We start from the raw sequence: 5,531 nt of genomic DNA, 5'->3' as shown, positions 1-5,531 counted from the left end.
GTAACTTAGTTGAATTTGAATTTGAAATTTGCAAAGAATGGGCAGATTTACGTGTTGGGAGTATCAGTCAATGCAAGGCAAATGAGGCCGTAAGAGGCTGGTAATTCCTCTGATGTCACCCTTTCCTTTGAAAGAATTTATTATATGATTCTAACAAATGGAAAGATATATGTCATTGACAATGTCCTCAAGAAGATCCCTACAGTAAATATGGCATCTGGTTTCAGAGTCGTCATCTGCTGGTGCGTCATGGAAGACAGGCCAGTTCTGAAGTCTGTAGAAAAGACATATAATTGCTCCAGGGATCTGTCAAACAACTATGATAGAGAGATAAAATAGGGAAAAAGTAGGATAAGTCCTTCCACACTCAAACAATGGCTGTTATGTTATGGTTGTTATGTTAAGACTTCTATTACCCCATTCCACTGGCTGGGGCCACTAATATAGCACCGAATCTTAGTCCTCCCTTGGTTTCTGTGTCAGTCCCCTCTAAGGCAAGGACTGAATCAACAATCTCAGTCCTAATTCATCTTACCAGGCCCAGCCTCAACCACTTATATGTTACTTCTCACATTCCCACCGCTGCCAGTCCTGGGAGGGTGTGGCCATTCCTCTAGCCACCCTCCTTCCCCTCAGGTTGGCTCAGTCCATCAGCCTGGATCTCTGTGGGTTCCCAGCCTTAGGTTCAGCACAGATCACTGGTCCAGGATCCAAATCTAGGGCTTCCCCTGAACTCCAAGTAGGTAGATAAGATCCTTCTTCCTGTCAGATATCCTAGGTCACAATCCCTTGCCTCAGGGAATCCCTGGTCCTGAAAATGACCAAGATAATCCCCAGTGATGAACTCCTCCCTCTTCCCGGAAAGGCCAGTTGTAAACCATGCCTGATGCACACCTGAGATGCACACCTGTGTGTGCCATGTTCTTTGCATAGTTGATCTCACACACAGAACCAAAATTCCACAGTCCTATTTGGGTGCTCTTGTCATGTCAAGAACTCACCAACTCTTTTCTTATTGCATCTGATCTATTCTGCAGGTTATATGAAGAATTTCTCAAAGACCGCAGAGAAGTGAGATCTGTTACATATTCCACCTACTTTACATTTAGTGATAGCCGCTCACCACCTTTACCAAAAGGAAGAATCTGTAAATTCTTTGCTCTGCTTGTAAAATGAATAAAATAGTCCAGCTATCATGTCATTTCAGATTCAGCCAAACAAATACCAATTGATATTCATTAAAATAAGGTCTCCCTGTTAGATGATTGTTGTTCTGTGTGGCTTCTTTATATTTAAAGCAAGCTCCAGCGTGCCTCACTGCCTGACGGCCCGGGATCTCTCAGTCCCTGCTGCAGCCATCTGCTCCCCTGGCCTGGAAAGCAGTGTTGCAGGGCCAGGACCTGGCGAGGGAGTCGGGTACCAGGACCTAGTGGAACATGGGCAAGAAGCCAGGGTCAGACAAGCACCTTTACGAGGAGTATGCAGAGAAGCCCTTGAAGCTGATCCTCAAAGCAGGAGGGAACCAAGTCACTTAGCTCTCCAAAGACTTAGCCTTTTTAAAAAATAAACTCGGGCTTATTTTAATGAATATCAATTGGCACTGAGGCAGGTTCTGTGGGAAGGAAAGGGGAGAAAACAGAGAAGAGTAAAGGAGGATAAAAGAAAGTGAGCTCGAGGCAGCACGGAGAGGAGGCAGAAAAAGAGCTCCAGTGTCACTTCCCTGTGAGATTAGACCTGCCTGCCGAGAAGCCTCTCTCAAACTCTTCCACCAAGCAAGAAGTAGAACAGACAGCCCTTCAAGAAGCTTCGAGTCAACTGATGAGACAATTGCAAAGAAAAGACCCAAGGGCTTTCTTTTCATTTCCTGTAACTGATTTTATTCCTCCTGGCTGCTTCATGATCATTAAACACCCAGTGGATTTTAATACCACGAAAGAAAAGATCAACAACAATGACTACCAGTCCATAGAAGAACTAAAGGATAACTTCAAACTAATGTGTACTAATGCCATGCTTTACAACAAACCAGAGGCCATTTTTTATAAAACTGCCAAGAAGTTACTGCACTCAGGGATGAACATTCTTAGCCAGCAAAGAATTCAGAGCCTGAATTCTGAAGCAGAGCATAGACTTTATGGCAGTCTTGCAAAAAAAAACCAAAAACAAAACAAAACGAAAAAACTCGAAAGCAGAAAGAGAACAGACACTTCGCAGAGTGGGGTGGACAGAAGCTGCTGGCCAAGAAAGCTAGAGATACTGAAGCATAAGCCTTCAAAAGTACCAGCAAAGAAAATAAAAAGACAAAGTTATGCTTGAAAATGAGTTTAAGAGCAGTAATTTAGACAGAGAGAAGAACCAGGTTGACTGCATCGTTAAGGAATCTGAGGAAAGTTGACCAGGTGGCTTGTTAATAGTGCAAATTTGAAAGAAGAAAACCAGATGGAACAACCACCTTGGGACTTCCCTGTCCTGTGAATCCCATTGTAAGGGTCAGGCGACTGCCCTGTGAGACTGCAAATGACTACCAGAAGACTTCAGTCTGGAGTGAATACTTTGCAGGGGTTCAAAGGGGATAAATTAAACAAAGTAACTCTAGTGTTATATTTGAATTACAAACCCTACAGTTCTTATGCACCACATTCTGACTCCACATTTGCAAATGTCAGCAAGGATGATTCTGATTTAATCTATTTAAACTATGCAGAAGGCTGATCTTTCAGGTGCTTTCAGCATCCCTAAGATTTTGGCCACATGCCAAGATTATCCATATGTTATGGCATATAGTTTACTGAATGTTTTAACAAGAGGAGAACATTCCAGGACTCTACAAGAGCAGGAGATGTTATCACTTGAAGATGAAGGTCATACTAGGATACTTGTCACAGCAAATGAAATAGAGATTATAGAAATAGAGCCAGCAGTGTGTTTGGACTCCAATACTCAGGACAGGCTCATAGCACTGAAAGCACTAACAAACTTTGGCACTCCAGTTGAAGCTTTTAACTCTGAAAAAGCTGACGTGTTCAAAAGAAACTTGACAAGACCATCAAATTGTCCAAAGAGCTCCAGGGAGCCCAGAATGAGCTTTTGAGCATCAGACCCCTTCCCAATATGATCTGTCTCTTGGGTCCCTCATACAGAGAAATGCATCTCTCTGAACAAGTGACCAATAATCTTAAAAAAAACTTACACAGCAGGTAACTTCAGGTGATATTGTAAGCATGTATGGAGTTCAAAAAGCAATAAGGGTTTCCATTCCTTGCCTTATCCTAGAAAACAACTTTGTAGATTTAACAGAAGATTTTGAAGAACCTAAAAAGATTGATGTTGCTGAGTGTGGACTTGATGGAATTTGAAGCCAACTGGTATTTGATTTTATATTGTGTACATATTTTTTCTTTATTCTTAACTTGGAAATGCTTTTCAGAAGATATTAAATATTTGTAAATTATGTTTTTAATTAAACTTTAGAATAATGATTTTTAATGTTCCAGAGTTTGAACTTGTATTGGGTAATAAAGCTGGACCTGGGGCTCAAAAAAAGATGTGTTCACCCTCTCTCTCCTCTTTATCCATAATTACCATATTCACTATGGAAAAGAAATTTTAAAAATAAGAAAATAATTCAAGAGAAGTTGTTAAATTTGGAGATCCAATTTCCAAATAAGAGGAGTTTCTAAAAGTGAAAAAACAGACAAAAGGATCAAAAGCAATTCTCAGAGAAAACATCATTTTTTTAAAAAAGTTACGGAGAGTACTACCAAAGTCCCACGCAAAAATCAAGAGCAAAAAGCAACACCATGACATAGTTTCATAAAAATTTAAGCCGTAAGGGGAAAGACAATTCTGCAAGTTTCCAAGCAAAAAAAAGTAGGTCATTTTCATGGAGCAAAATTTTAAACTAGCTTTGACTTTTTCTACTGCAGTGAGCAATGCTGGATGACAATGTGACAACATCTTCTACAGAGGGCATAAAGAGCAAATCAAGAATAATGGACCACATCATGCCATTTGTATGGGGAGGTAACAGACAGATACTTGCAGACATGAACAATCTTAAAAAAATGTGGCAGCACGGGCTTCTTTTGAAAAAAATTACTCACAGCTACAACATATAGTATGCAAGGCTAACTTAGAGAAAGAAATTTGAATGGATAATGGCTAAAAAGTGAACCTATGAGAATTACTGATACCAACTATTGTTAAAGAAGTAAAAATTACTGGGTATATACCCAAAGGATTATAAATCATGCTGCTATAAAGACACATGCACACGTATGTTTATTGCAGCACTATTCACAATAGCAAAGACTTGGAATCAACCCAAATGTCCATCAGTGACAGATTGGATTAAGAAAATGTGGCACATATACACCATGGAATACTATGCAGCCATAAAAAAGGATGAGTTTGTGTCCTTTGTAGGGACATGGATGCAGCTGGAAACCATCATTCTTAGCAAACTATCACAAGAACAGAAAACCAAACACCGCATGTTCTCACTCATAGGTGGGAACTGAACAATGAGATCACTTGGACTCGGGAAGGGGAACATCACACACCGGGGCCTATCATGGGGAGGGGGGAGGGGGGAGGTATTGCATTGGGAGTTATACCTGATGTAAATGATGAGTTTAGGGGTGCTGACGAGTTGATGGGTGCAGCACGCCAACATGGCACAAGTATACATATGTAACAAACCTGCACGTTATGCACATGTACCCTAGAACTTAAAGTATAATAATTATAATAAATAAATAAATTTTTAAAAAAAGAAGTAAAAATAACTGTGGAAGAATTACTCCTGATACTGCAGTAATTATTTAAAATAAGACACAGAAAGTATAAAAGAAACATGAAGAGAAAAAAGTGAGAAATATCAAATTTAATTATGAATGGGAAATTGGATGTAGGGAATAGGAGATGCAGACAAAAAAGTAGCATCCTTTGTCTTTCTTGCAGGGAAGTACAGCAGGCTTTTGATTAGGGAAAGAGAGAAATAGAATGCTTATGGAACATTTCACGATATTTACATGAGGCTTTAAAATAGATTTTTTTGTCTTCTAAAACATTTTAAAAGATAAAGGGAAAGGTCGGGTGTGGTGGCTCGCACCTGTAATTCCAGCACTTTGGGAGGCCAAGGTGGGCAGATCACGAGGTCAGGAAATTGAGACCATCTTGGCTAACACGGTGAAACCCCATCTCTACTGAAAATACAAAAATTAGCCAGGCGTGGTGGTGGGTGCCTGTAATCCCAGCTACTCGGGAGGCTGAGGCAGGAGAATGGTGTGAACCTGGGAGGCAGAGCTTGCAGTGAGCCAAGATCATGCCACTGCACTCCAGCCTGGGCGACAGAGTGAGGCTCCATCTCAAAAAAAAAAAAAAAAAAAAAAAAAAAGGATAAAGGGAAAAATATAGTCCATATAACCAGAGACAATAAAGTTTCCTAATACATATTGAAAAAATTAACACCAAATGTACCAAACACTGGATCTCATATAAATAATGTAAACTCACCACTGAAAGGCAGT

At 40.2% G+C, this 5,531-nt stretch overlaps 1 pseudogene; it reads left to right on the top strand.

Annotated features, from left to right (window-relative positions):
• The first annotated feature begins 1,404 nt into the window (after positions 1-1,404).
• LOC105478027 (bromodomain-containing protein 7 pseudogene) lies at positions 1,405-3,356 on the top strand (annotated as a pseudogene).
• The last annotated feature ends 2,175 nt before the right edge of the window (positions 3,357-5,531 follow it).

The sequence above is a fragment of the Macaca nemestrina genome, chromosome 7 (genome assembly GCF_043159975.1).
Source record: "Macaca nemestrina isolate mMacNem1 chromosome 7, mMacNem.hap1, whole genome shotgun sequence".
In the NCBI taxonomy this organism is placed as follows: Eukaryota; Metazoa; Chordata; class Mammalia; order Primates; family Cercopithecidae; genus Macaca; species Macaca nemestrina.
Note: the sequence above shows the minus strand (reverse complement) of the source record. Positions and strands in the feature narration are given on the sequence as shown.